Raw genomic sequence first — 15,269 nt, 5'->3', positions numbered from 1 at the left:
AGGTAAAACATCAAATCTGCGACATCGCTGCCGCCGGTAAAAGATCCTAGAAGAACTGGACCAATGACAACTGAAGAGAATCGTTCAACGTGACAGAAGTGCAGCCCTTCCGCAGATTGCCGCAGATTTCAATGCTGGGCCATTAACAACTGTCAGCGTGTGAACCGTGCAACGAAACATCACCGATATGGGCTTTCGGAGCCGAAGGCTCCAGTAAACACCGACACTGGACTATTGAAAAGTTGTTCAAATGGCTCTGAACACTAAGGGACTTAACATATGAGGTCATCAGTCCCCTATAACTTAGAACTACTTAAATCTAACTAACCTAAGGACGTCATACACATCCATGCCAGAGGCAGGATTCGAACGTATAACCGTAGCGATCGCGAGGTTCAAGACTGAAGCGCCTAGAACCGCTCGGCCACTACTGTCTGTTTGTTCTAAGTTGTGTCTCCGTACCACTTTCGTGCAACGACGCTCTGAGTGTGTTTTTTAGGGAATTGACTAGTTTGAACCTGGGACCTGTTGCTGGTAAGGAGACGCCAGACCACACGTGACATGTAGGGTTCAGAAGAGTTCAGTGACACTAGCGATGATATAATCAAATACATAGTGATTTCAGCATCAGCTCCACTGCACTCCCTGTAAAAAAAAATCTTAATACTAACTAAATTTAGTGGAAGGGGTTCAAGGCTTTCCTATTTTTAGTTAGCTGGTAAAATAACGTCGAAAACACAGTTAAGTTTACCATTGGAAGTTTTATTCTACTCACAAAACATGGTTTATAAACTGCACTATTGATAAAAGGAAATGTTTTAATACAGGATGATAAAAACCAACTGCGTTCAACAAAAATGTGAACGAATATTCCCTGAATGGGTTTCCAAGTTCTACAATGGATCGAAGGATGACCTATGCCATATCACATCTATAACCTAGATTTAAGTTAAGTTTCGTAAAAGAGAAAACTATCAAAATGGTCTAAAGTGACCCTCAATTATCTTTAATTACTTATCTAACTTGTTGTTAATTACAGTGGCTGATGTGGCTTCTCAATAATTATATAACAGACAAATCATCGCGTTTCAGATTTTAACTTACGTAGCAAATGTGAATACCATTAGCTTAAATTGACGATCGACACTAGTATTACGAAAAAAGGGGATGTAACAGATGAGACTTCTGCAGTTCTGAGTGAAGCCTTATGCGCTAAAAAATGCGGAATCGCGTGCGTTCATTACCTAGTCGGTGTTCGTCAGGGGGCGGCAGTCGGCACAGCTCCACGCACCTGGCCGTCTCGGAAGCAACTATCCTAACTTCTCCTTACTACAATTTACCGAAGTTGGTTTAAAAAAACTAACTGGCTGTGTTTTCATCTGACCAATCAGGGTCTCAACGTTAACCTTAACTTAGCCTACAAAAATTCTGTCTATCTAATTAGAAACGCTATACTGTTCAAGGTGGGGCAATGTTTTTAACGTTTGCAACGTAACAGAGACGCGAAAAAGTCTCACGCTAAAAATTGCAGCTGGTGTGGCCATTTTAGTGTTATCGTAAGATCTATACTGTTCTTCTGGAGGGCTCTATCTTTTAACATGGGCTGGGGGGTGGTCCTGGTGGTTGGCTGGCGACGTGGGTGTACGTCCCTTATCGTCGGGCCTTGTAGCTTAACACGGTTCTGCTCTCAGCTTCTGTTCTCGTTTCTTCCCTCAGAACTGCGTCTGTTTCACGGTGGGAAGGTATGACATGCATTTAGGCATTCTTGTGTTAGTCTGTGGTATTCCATTTGCTCACTCGTTGATCGTATTACTTTGGTTAATTTAATGTCAGGATTTATTCGGAGCTATGTGACATACTGCGAGATTTGCTTATCATGTCAGGGTTTTCATGGAAGGTGTTGGATTTGCCTGACATCTTACATATCACCACCCTTCGAACTTAATTTTTGCACTGAAGTTAGGCAATGATTGAATCGTTGTCTAAGTTAGTCAAAAATTATTCCTTTATCTAAATTTTGTTGCCTACTTTTCAGCTGCATTATCCTGGTTCTATGCTAGTTTGTATTACTAATTTATATTTTTATATTTGTCCACATTAATCTCAAAAATATGTTTATATTGACAAGAGAAGAATATTTTTATGCTATTATAATTATTATTTTTTAATTATTTTCTTTCTTTATTTAAGTGTGAAGTTTGTTTTTTAAGAAGTTGGTTATTGAAAGTGATGAGTCTTTCACATCGATTTTCTTAGAAATATTGTTTTTTTTCTTTTTTTTATAAATGTAGTAATTAAGTAAAATCTATTCCTAACACATTTTCTAAATATCATGTACATGTAAAATGTTTTTGTTCCTAGACTCTCATTTCAACATTGTTACACTAACAAATAAGAATTATTTCCAAGAAGTGCTTTGCTAAAGAAATATACATACACAAGTATTGAGATATTATCCTAACAAATGGTACAAATATTTAAAAAAAAGGGAAAACATCCAACAAAATAATTTTTTATTCTTTGTTTTTATAAGGAGAAAATAAGTAAAATATAGTTCTTTCTTTATTTTTATGAGGAGAAAATAAGTAGCATATAGTTTTAGTGCTTATTATGCCTTACTTTTGTTCTTTATATACTGTCCATTTCCGAATTAATGACTTATTTTTATCGATAGTCTATTTTTTACTTAAGTCCATAGTCAATGACTGTTATTTTGTAGTTTATTAGCTGTCTGGTGTGCTTAACTTATTTACTTTTGCACAGGTTTCTTTTGCATAATTCCTATATCACATAATTTGATTGATGTGCTTAACTTATTTAGTTTTTCGCATGTTTCTTTTGCATCATTCCTATATCACATAATTTGATTTCACACATTCACACAATCCTAAGAATGTTTAAGCATCAGGTTGGCGAATGTTTTTGCACAAAGGTGAAGGACTTGAGCGAGATGAATGTGGGCAAGTATTTGATGTGCAGCTTCATTCGTCGTTCCTTGTTGGCTTTGCAAGTGTGTGTTGCTGTTGTGGAGATCCCATAATGGAATGGAGCTGTGAGCGCAGAATCTCGTGGTTTACTGGCTTTGTATGCGTGAAAGTCATCGTTATGTGCCGCTGAAAGCGGTCGTTTTTCGTTGTAATACTTCGCAGACGACTAGTTTACAATAGGATAGGGATTTGGGAAGGTATGTCATCTATTCTTCACCCATCTTCTTTCTTGGTCTCAACCTTGCGATTTTTCAACTTCTGTTCTTCCTGCTTTTTCTCTGCTTCTTACTTGATTCTTGGTTCTTCTCTAGGCAGGATATGGAAATATTCATTGATAACTAGTCACTTTGAAGTTCTCCTCTTTGTAACAGTTTAATAAATTGCTTGGACGTGTCATTTTTACTTTGTGGACATTTTATTCAGTTTCGTGAATCAGCATGCTGTTTAATAGCAGTAGTGTGACTTTTACACACAGTTTTTTTTTTTTTTTACCAGTGTTGGCTTGCCAAAGCGGTCTTCTCGTCGGGCCGTTTTTTGCTCGCACCGCTGAGTCGGGGCATTCCAAGACCCTCTTTGCCTTCTGTGTTCTGCCCCAGCAGGGTTCCGCCACTCTATGGTTCTGTGTTCTGTCCCAGCAGGGTTCCGCCACTCTGTGGTTTCGCTTGGCAGCAGATTTATTGTCCAATTCGGCAACAACGACCCTCTGTTGGTCTTGCTGTCCTTTCCCTGCTCTCGACACTTCTGCCTTGTACTAATCGTGTCTTGCTAATTACGACCTTTTCTTTCTTGATACTTCTCGTGTTGCAACTTGTGGGTCATTGCATCTGGTTTTTGCTGGAGTTTTTACAACGGTTCTTACAAAAAGTTTTACTTATAATCATCTAACAAATGTCTAGTACCTACATTGTTTTACACCTTTTTAAAAAGCTTTACAAATTTCGGCGCCCTTTCCATGTTACGATTCTAAGATATTTTGAGTCTTAACTTCTACAACAATCCTCAAACTCATGTTTTATTTTTGTGTAGTGTCGTGGTGTATAGCATTTTAGTATTTCATGCTGTTAGACTAACTACGATTTATCCCTTCACCTCAATCTATGGTACCATTGGTGTTATTTTTGTTTTTGTTTTTATTGAAACTACTTTATTTTTCCCACCTTCCTCTCTCTTCATTCTTCATTCTCCTGACGATCTTATCTGCAACATAAACTTGAAATATTGTGCTAATTATTTACCAGTAATAAACTTAATCTTCAAACTTTTTGATATGGCTCACATGGTGAAGTCCTAAGGTTTTGCCTGTTTTTGGGTTCATTAGTTCCACAGCATTATCATGAGCAATTTGGCTAATTATGACAGGTCCTTTTTATGCAACGTAAAACTTATGTATTTTGTGTTTCTGTTTGCTGCAGAGATGGTGTGTTTTTACAAATACTTTCTGGCCTACTGAGAATGTTCTTTTAATTGCTGTTCTATCTCCTCTTTCTTTTCTTTTAATGGCTGCCTTTCTGATGTTGGAGAGTGCTGTCTATATGTTACAATAGGAAATCTAACATTTTCTCTGGTTATGTTTGGGGGTTCAATATTTTTAAGTACAGTAACTGGAGGTAGTAGTGTAGTGCTATGTGGCATTTCATTTATTACTTCTTGAAAATCTTTAAGGTATATATCCCAAGTGTTGTGTCTTTTGCCTGCATATAATCGGCATAAAGTGCCTATGTCCTTCATAGATCGTTCTGCTTGATTTACGCTAGGTTTGTACTTAGATATGTAGATGGGTTTTGTTTTGTGTTGTTTTAACGTGTTCTGCCATTGCACTGATTTGTATTGTGGGCAATTATCCGAAATTATTCGTTCCACTTGACCTACTTGTCTGAGAAAATCTTGTCTAAATGCTTTACTTATAGTAAGACCTGTTGCCTGTTTTAATGGTGTCAAGGTAACCTATTTATAAGTAAGTTCCAAAACAACAAATATGAAAATATATCCATTTTTTGTGCATGGGAGGGGCCCCATCAAATCTGTTGCAGCTATTTGTTTTAATTTTTTAGGGACTATTGGAAATATAGGTGGTTTGGTTTGGAAAGTGACGTGTTTAGCCCTCACACATTTTTTGCATTTGACTAATACTGTTCCAATTCGTCTTTCCACATTAGGAAAATGGCTTGTTTGTTTTACTTTTAAAAAGCATTTCTTTGGTCCAAAGTGGCCATTACTTCAATGTGTATACCATATGTACTTCTTAATTAGTTCATCTTTGATAAAAAATTAACCATTCATTCGTTGCAATATTTCGTCTAAAAAATAAAACAGTGTTTTTTACGAGATAGTGCTGTCGAATGTCTGGAAAATCCTTACTTCTCCACTTGTGTTTGATTTCTAGTATTTCGGGATCCTTGTCCTGTTCTTTGCCTATGTTTTTCAATGCTGTCGTAATATAGTTTTCGAAAGGTATTTGGTTCATATAGTACATTGTAAACTGGCCTTCTGCTGCTTCCAAACCTATGTTATTGGATGCACCCTGTGGACATCGTGATAAAGCATCTGTTAATACATTCGCTGGTCCTGGTATGGGTGTAATAGTGAAGTCAAATTCTTGTAGTATTAACATCCATCTGGCTAACCTCCGATGAGTTAGTTTGGCGGATAACAGAAATTCTAATGCTTTGTAGCCAGTGTATACTTTTGTTTTTTTTCCAAATAGGAAGTATCGAAAACGTTGGAAGCCCCATACAATGGCCAATGCTTCCAGCTCCGTGACTGAATAGTTTTTCTCGCTTTTTGTGAGTACACGACTGGCCAATGCAATTGTTCTACATGATCTTAGCCCTGCCTGTTCGTATTCTTGGAATAAAACAACTCCTAAACCTGTTTACGCGCTATCAGTGGCCATACAAAAATTTTGTGTTAGATCAGGATGTGCTAAAATCGGTGCTGTTGTTAGTGCGTTTTTCACTTTTAAAAATTCTTGGTTGGTTCTGAGCACTATGGGACTTAACTGCTGAGGTCATCAGTCCCCTAGAACTTAGAACTACTTAAACCTAACTAACCTATGGACGTCACACAGATCCATGTTCGAGGCAGGATTCGAACCTGCGACTGTAGCGGTCGCGCGGTTCCAGACTGTAGCGCCTAGAACCCCACGGTCGGATTTAAAAATTCTTCATTGGCTTGTTGATCCCATACCCATGGCGCGTTTTTTCCAGCCAATGCACATAGGCGTGGTGTTGCGAGAGAGTCGATCCAAATAAATTTTTTACAGAATCCGGTGAGACCTAGAAAGCCTCTGAGAGTTTTCTTATTATATGGAGTACAGAATTCTTTGATTGCCGTTAGTTTTTCTGGGTTGGGCATTACCCCTTTCTCTGAAATTATGCGTCCTAGAAATTTGACCTCTCGCCATCCAAATTTGGATTTTGTTATATTTACTGTGACCCCATGCCCTTTCATGATCTGTAAAAGCTGATTTAATGTGTCCTTGTGATGTTCCCAAGAGGGTCCTGCTATAATCACATCATCAACATAACAAGTAATTTTTTGTAAAATTTCAGGACTGAGTATAGTATTAAATCCCCTAATAAACGCTGCTGATGATATGTTTAAACCAAATGGCAATCGTTTAAACTGGTAACATCTACCGAATACGATAAATGCTGTAAATTTTCTAGATTCTGTGGCCAATTCTATTTGCCAGAAACTATTCCGTAAATCAATTGATGAAAATATCTTAGCACCATGGAAGTTTTGCATCAATTCCTCTAATTTTTCTGGGCGATCTGTCTCAGTGATTATGATTGTGTTGATCTGTCTGATATCAAGCACTAACTTGATGCTCCCATCTCGTTTTTGTAGAATGTGGAGTGGGATGTTATATGTGGAGATAGCTGGTTCAACAATATCATCATCTAACATTTTAGATATCTCCTGGAATACTTTATTCCTGTAGCTTAATGGGATTGTATAGGGTGGCACTCTAAATGGTTTGTGCTGTTTTACTTCAAACTTGTACTGAAAGTGTATAATACTGCCAGTCTTAGGTAAAAATACCTCTGCTTTATCTCATAAAATACCCTCTAATTCACTTTTACTGTGTTCCGAAATACCTTGAACTTCTTGCAATTTTTCGTCGATTTCCTTATGGATTTCTAACATGAGTTGAGATGATTCCCCCTTTTCTGCATACCATTCTAATTCTTCTTCCTCTTTATCCTGCGTCATTCTTAATTGTTTGTTTATAATTGGTATTTCTTCTAATTTTAGCTTTTGCTCAAAGAGAAGTGTCACATTCCCGAATGTTAGGCTACCTTTCCCCATATCTATTATCGCTCGTCTCTCATTAAAAAAAACTGCACCTATAATCAAATCTACAGTTAGTTTAAGTATAATCACGAAGTTGGCTTCGATCTTTTGACCTTGACACGAAAGAGTTAACCTCGTTTGTCTCGTAACTTCCGCAGCATTGTTTCTAATAGGACCTCTTACTTTAATCTTACGTGTTTTCAGAACTGGCAATTCCTCATTGGCATTACACTGCATGAATAAATTTTCAGAGATCGCAGTCAGTTCACTTCCGCTATCAATTACAATATTGACTGGGATATGCTTTACCATGGCCTTCACAATTGGTTGAATTTGAAAGAGTTGGTTCTGTTCTTCTTCTTCTTGCAGCAACGAATCCTCCACTGAATTATACATGAGTCTTTTCAGGAATTTCCCTTGTGAATTCGAACTTTCTGTAGGATAAGCTTCGACTGCCACTTCTCTCTCTTTTATTTCCTCTTCTCTATTTCTTCCTTCATTTACGCTTTCTTCAATATCCTCTACTTTTTCCTCATCCTCGTCTATCTTCTCCTTCTTTGTCGCTACTTCCACATAATCGCATCTAAATGCTCTAATTATCGCTTCATAACTTCCTTCATTATATACGTTGGGTTGTGTGCCCACTAGTAACTTATTTTCAACTTCTGTCGACTGCGCATTATCCTCATTGAATTCGCTTTCCCTGGTTTCCATCTCAAATAGCTCTGCAATACTCATTACTTCGTCCTTTCCTCCTACATTCGTTGTGCATGCCTCTGGTAATTCAACTTCCTCGTCAGTATTCTCCCAATTAATTTCGTCACAACACGATATTGTTGTTTTCCTATCTTCGTTTTCATCTGGTCCCTGCGGATTTGTTTCTTCTTTCTTCTCTTCTCGTGATATCTACTTCTCTGTTCAAGGTGCTGCAATTGTCCTGGGTCGGTGCGTCATTCCCTTTGGCATGGGCGCTTAGCTGTCAATTCGAACGTTTTTCGGGATTTGGTGGTCTTACCTCCACCTCTTCTATCTGTATTCTTTTTTCTTTCTCCGCTTGTTGATATTGGGTTCTTTGTTGATAATTTGTCGGTCTATTGGCGCTCCAATAACCGTTCCGGTTGTCGTTATTCCCTCTGTAATAGTTGTTGCCGTTCCTGGGTGAATTATAGTTATTGCCATATTCTCTTCTAAATCCATAACCGGTTCTTTGTTGAAATCTATTGTCGTTTCTTGGTGCGAAGTTATCACGTGGCTCGTAATTATTGTTTCTTCGTACTGTCTTGTGGATTCCACTGCTTTTTGCTTTCGTTTTCACGTGCGCTGCTTCTTTTTCTTGCGTCATCTTCCGAAAATATAAACTCTAGTTCCCTTAGAATACCTTTAAATGCTTCGACGTCATTGCCTCCGCGACCTACTAATGACTGCTGGTATTTCACTGGTAGCTTCATCGCGCATAATTTAATCAACTCTCCTTCACTGTATGGTACATCTTTAACATTAATTCGAAAAATTTCACGGGACTCTTCTCTCCGGAATGTTCAAAATATGGGTTCCTTAATAATTCGTACTTCCCTCTGTTCTGTGCTTCGCTCGACCAATATCGTGAGAGAAACTTCTCTCTGAAATCTTCGTACGATCGGCATGTCGCTGAAACATTCTGCATGGTTTCTGCGACTGTTCCTGACATGTGTGCACATATAAAGTCTACTCTGTGTGCTAGCGTCCAGTGTTCTGGCAATCCTACTCGGAATTGATCAATAAAAGTTCGTGGATGTAATGAGTTTCCTTCTCGAAAGTGTTGAAATTTTCTGACTGTGAGGAAATGATCGTTGTCGTACTTCGTCAAAGTTCCATATGAAATTCACGATTCTTCGCCACTTCTGTTTCTGATCATTTCTCCCGTCGTTCTTTCTGGTTGTGGTAGATCCATTGGATATTGTCCACTGTAACTTTCGCCTACCCTTGCGTAGTATCGTTGGAGTGGTACGCAATAATTTTGTTCCATCTGTTATGAACGTGTAGCTGAATGCATTGCACTGTACTCTTCGCGACCTGGCTTTCCATTGTCACGTATTGGTTCGGTATCTTGTCTGGCTAAGCTTACCGCTTCATTGCACGATCCAAACTGTCTTGAACCATACATTTGTGGTTCTGCATGTGTTTGTGGTGCCGTTTGTTCATCAAGAATTTCGAAACGTGTTTGTTGCTGTGCAGGCTGTCTGATTTCACGTATGTTATTTTCCGCCTGTGATTGGAATCGAAAATGCATGATATCTTCGTTAATTGCTTGTTTTTCCGGTGCTATTACCGATACAGATGTGGTTGCAGACTCAGTGCTTGTTCTATCTTGTTCACTACGCTCTTCAATGGTTTGCAACAACTCTGTTCCCAATTTCTGAAATTGTTGCTTCGTTTGCGCTTCTATTTTGACTATGCGGTTATCATATCTTTTCAGCGCTGCTTTTGTGATACGTTTGTGTAACACACTGTTTTCAACAATTTCACGCGCTGTACCAGCTGCTTGTCTAGTAATTACGTTTATCTGTTTCTCTAGTTTCTTGACTTATCCCTGGGTGTTGTTACGTAACGTTTTGATCTCGTCCTGAGTGTCATTACGCAATGTTTGTACGTCCGCTTATACCTTGTCAATGCCTGTTCTCAATTGATTGTGACCTGTTATTAAGTTTCCTGTCACTTCTCGAGATTCTTTTGACTCGTCTTCAATATGACTTAGGTGTAACTGAATATTTTTTTGTTTTGTTCTTTAATCTCACGCATTTGTTTCGTCGTTCCTGCATTCTGAAATTTCATTTCGTTCGCAATTTCTTTATTTTGTCTTGTCATGGTTTCCGTCATTAATTGTAATAATTCTGCCAGATTGGTGGGTCCTATTGCGTTTTCTTCCGACGTCCTACGCTCTGTGTTTTCGCCCAAGTGTTGGTTTGCAACCGATTGCATTGAACTGTGCGGTGACAAGTTTCTGCTCGAATTCCTTGTACTCTGTGGTGAGGGAGCTCTGATTACTTGTACTATGGGTTCTACGTATTCAAGACGCAAGTTAGAATCCTCATCGGCTGTCTCTCTACTTTCCTGCTCCTCTGTCGTATGCTGACTTACGTTTTCTATGCTTTTACGTACATTATCCTCGTTATGGTGCGTTATCTGCCCTATTTCTCGCGATACTGCATCGTCTGTTGTACTGCCCTCTATTCTCGGTCCGTCTTCATGCTGGGTCTCTGCCTCAATTCGGTCAGTGTCTCGATCTGCCATTGCTAATCTTTACGAATCCCTTATTTTCTGTTTTAAAAGCATTTCACGCGCCCTACTTCGCGTTAACATGCGCTCATACGACCTCACGCGTTTCATAAACTTTTTGCACACACGACTTGACAGTCCATTCATTTTCTTGTTGGGTCAGAACCAACTTGTCAACGAAGTATCTGCAACCTGTGCACTTGCATTGGAGAGAAAACTTAATTCTCACAATATTAAAATTCACAACTTAATTACGCTATTGTCTCTGCTAGAATGTCTCACGTTCTATTGAATACTTTCTTACTATCTATCGCTGCAGCTACTGTTCTCGACTATTTATGACTTTAGGAAAAAAAAATTGTTACAAACATTTTTCAACAAGATGTTTTTCTGACCTAGTTAGGCATGTGGTCGACCTTCAATCATGGTATTTTTACCATCCTCGCAGGGTCGCCATTCTCTAACATTCTGCGTGGTGTCTGTTCTAAGTCGTGTCTCCGTACCACTTTCGCGCAACGACGCTCTGTGTGTGTTTTTTAGAGAATTGACTAGTTTGAACCTGGGACATGTTGCTGGTAAGGAGACGCCAGACCACACATGACATGTAGAGTTCAGAAGAGTTCAGTGAGACTAGCGATGGTATAACCAAATACTTAATGATTTCAGCATCAGCTCCACTGCACCCCCTGTAAAAGAATCTCAATACTAACTAAATTTAGTGGAAGGGGTTCAAGGCTTTCCTATTTTTAGTTAGCTGGTAAAATAACGTCCAAAAAGCAGTTAAGCTTACCATTGGAAATTTTATTCTACTCACAAAACAATGTTTATAAATTGCACTATTGATAAAATGAAATGTTTTATTACAGGATGATAAAACCAACTGCGTTCAACAAAAATGTGAACAAATATTCCCTGAGTGGGTTTCCAAGTCCTACAATGGATCGAAGGATGACCTATGCCATATCACATCTATAATCTAGGTTTAAATTAAGTTTCATAAAAGAAAAAACTATCAAAATGGTCTACAGTCACCCTCAATTATCTTTAATTACTTACCTAACTTGTGGTAAATTACAGCGGCTGATGTGGCTTCTCAATAATTATATAACAGAAAAATCATCGCATTTCAGATTTTAACTTATGTAGCAAATGTGAATACCATGAGCTTCAATTGACGATCGACACAAGTATTGAGTAAAAAGAGAGATGAGACTTCTGCAGTTCTGAGTGAAGCCTTATACGCTCAAAAATGTGGCATCGCATGCGTTCATTACCTAGTCGGTGTTTGTCAGGGGGCGGCGGGCAGCACAGCTCCATGCACCTGGCCGTCTCGGAAGCAACTCTCCTAACTTCTCCTTACTACAATTTACCGAAGTTGGTTTAAAACACACTATCTGGCTGTGTTTTCATCTGACCAATCAGGGTCTCAATGTTAACCTTAAGCTTCGCCTACAAAAATTCTGTCTATCCAATGAGAAACGTTATACTTTTCATGGTGGGGCAATGGTTTTAACGTTTGCAACGTAACAGAGACGCGAAAAAGTCTCACGCTAAAAATTGCAGCTGGTGTGGCCGTTTTAGTGTTATCGTAAGATCTATACAGTTCTTCTGGAGGGCTCTATCTTTTAACATGGGCTGGGGGGTGGTCCTGGTGGTTGGCTGGCTACGTGGGTGTCCATCCCTTATCGTAGGGCCTTGTAGCTTAACACGGTTCTGCTCTCGGCTTCTGTTCTCGTTTCTTCCCTCGGAACTGCGTCTGTTTCACGGTGGGAAGGTATGACATGCATTTAGGCGTTCTTGTGTTAGTCTGTGGTATTCCATTTGCTCACTCGTTGATAGTATTACTTTGGTTAATTTAATGTCAGGATTTATTCGGAGCTATGTGATATACGGCCGGATTTGCTTATCATGTCAGGGTTTTCATGGAATCTGTTGGATTTGCCTGACACCTTACATAGTTTCAAATTGTATCGAGCGGATGGATTTGTACTGGTATGGAGACAATCTCATGAATTCACGGACCCTGCTTGCCAGCAGGGGACTTTTCAAGCTGGTGGAGCCTCTGTTATGGTGTGGAGCATGTGCAGTTCGAGTTATACGGTTCAAATGGTTCAAATGGCTCTGAGCACTATGGGACTTAACATCTATGGTCATCAGTCCCCTAGAACTTAAAACTACTTAAACCTAACTAACCTAAGGACATCACACAACACCCAGTCATCACGAGGCAGAGAAAATCCCTGACCCCGCCGGGAGTCATATGGGAACCCTTATACGTTTAGATACGACTCTGACAGGTGACACGTACATAAGCATCCTGTCTTATCACCTGCATCCATACGTTTTCATTGTGCATTTCGATGGACTTGGACAATTCCAGTAGGACAATGCGACACCCCACATGTCCAGAATTGCTACAGAGTGACTACAGTAACGGTGTTCCGAGTTTAAACACTTCTGTTGGCCACCGACCTCCCCAGATATGAACATTACTGAGCATATCTGGTAAGCCTTGTAACCCGCTAGTCAGAAAACATCTCCACCCCTTCATACTCTTACAGATTTGTGGACAGCCCTGCAGGATTCATGGTGTCAGTTCCCTCCAGTACTATTTCAGACGTTCGTCTATCTATTGAACTGGGGACCTAGAAAAGACGGAGAGGCTTCGTCCCTGCCATAGCCTTCATTGGTTCACAACAGTTTACAGCAGTCCACTCACCCTACAGCCGCCCCATACCGAAACCGTGGTTATTGTGCGGAGAATACTATGTTCGGACCTTTGCTTACTGAAAAAGATATGAAAGACGTTGTAAATTAATAAATAAAATAGATACTGATAGGTAGCTTTCAAGGATGATAGTTGTAGTGCAATGCTGTCATCTGAGATATCATTTGTTGTGATTGCATGAAGTGATTGAAAGTTAGTGATTCAGAGGTTTGTAACGCCGGAAATGCATATCCTCCTATTTACATATATAGTACTATAATTTTTTTTCTTTATTTTGTTACCTGAATATATGACATTTCTGCGCCTTTAGATATTGTAATTGTTGTACTATTTGTATATATACGCATTTATGTCGATATATAATTGGTTTGTTTTGTGAATATTATTAGTATTTATACGGTGGGTCGTGTGGAGAACGAAAGTGTTTAGGATCTTTGGTAGGACTAACTCTGCAGCGTGGAGCGCGGGCAGAGGGGAGTGTGGCTGGAGGAGGGCAGTGGAGCAGGTGTGTTGTGTGACGCTCCCGCGAGTTGCCGCGCTTTAGGGGTTTGGCAGCATGTAATGTGAGGAATATCGACATTGACAATAGTGTAGAAAGTGAATTGGAAAGTATTGTAGACGATGTGTCAAACGTAACACGCGAACAAAGACGAGGCCTGTATGAAGTGATAATGAGGAATAAGAGTGTGTTTTCAGACAAACCGGGACTTGTGGAGGGATATAAATGCAAGTTGCAAGTAATTCCGCACGAACCATTCTTCGTGAGACCGTATGCTATACCGCTGTCCAAAAAGGAAGCAGTGCAACGGGAGATAGATAAGATGATCGAATGGGGAGTGATTGAAAGAAGTACGAGTCCATACAATAACGGTTTGGTCATTGTAGCAAAATGGGATTGTAGTGTGCGTATTGTGATTGACGCACGCACGTTAAATAGGGTCATTCAACGCGAAACAGACAGACCAGAGAGTATGGAGGAGATTTTGCAACGTTTTCATGACGTTAAGTTCATGACTAGCCTCGATCTGATGGCTAATTACTGGCAAATAGAACTCGAAGAAGAATCTAGGCCATACACTGCCTTCTTGTTTGCGAGCAGGTGTTATCAGTATAGAGTACTGCCGTTTGGACTTAATATATCTGTGTCCGTATTCATCAGGGCCCTAGATAAAGTGCTAGGACCGACTTTGAGTTCAAGATTAACTGTATATGTTGACGACATATTCTTGGCCAATGCCACTTGGCATGACCATTGTGACCTGTTAGATGAAGTTTTTAGAGCATTGCGCCGTGGCGGAATGACTCTAAAGCTAAAGAAATGCGAATTTGAGAAGCAGGAACTGAAATTTTCAGGGCATGCAATTACCACTTGTGGTATTACGTAGGACCCAGAGAAACTAAAGGCAATAAGGAATTGTCCTCCACCCAAGTCTAGGAAACAGATAAAAAGTTTTCTAGGGCTCACAGGATTTTACCGTAAATTTGTAAAAGGACAAGTGTTTAATGATGAAAATTTGAATAACCTCTTACGCAAAAATGTTCCGTTTGTGTGGATTGACGGCTGTCAGGCCGCTTTCGAGAGATTAAAAGACAAGTTGCTAAGATCTAACATACTATTTCATCCTGATTTATCGCTACCCTTCCATCTGGGAACAGATTCGTCGAATTACGGGGTGGGGGTCTTACTGTTCCAAGAAGTCGGTAAAGGAAAGGAACACCGGACGATAGCGTTCGCGAGTCGAACTTTATCAAAAAGTGAGCGAAACTACACGATTTCTGAGAAAGAGTGTCTCGCTATCGTGTGGGGATTCAAGAAATTCAAGGGTTACCTATGGGACCGTAAGGTGATTATTCATACGGACCATAAGGCGCTCACTTAACTAAAGGATTGTAAACTACTTAACGAAAGATTGACTAGGTGGTCGCTGTATTTACAGCAATTTAACTATGACATCTGTTACGTAAAAGGGGCTGACAATTGCGTAGCGGATGCGCTGCCG

Source organism: Schistocerca cancellata, chromosome 5, assembly GCF_023864275.1.
Source record: "Schistocerca cancellata isolate TAMUIC-IGC-003103 chromosome 5, iqSchCanc2.1, whole genome shotgun sequence".
In the NCBI taxonomy this organism is placed as follows: domain Eukaryota; kingdom Metazoa; phylum Arthropoda; class Insecta; order Orthoptera; family Acrididae; genus Schistocerca; species Schistocerca cancellata.
This window is presented reverse-complemented; position numbering follows the sequence as displayed.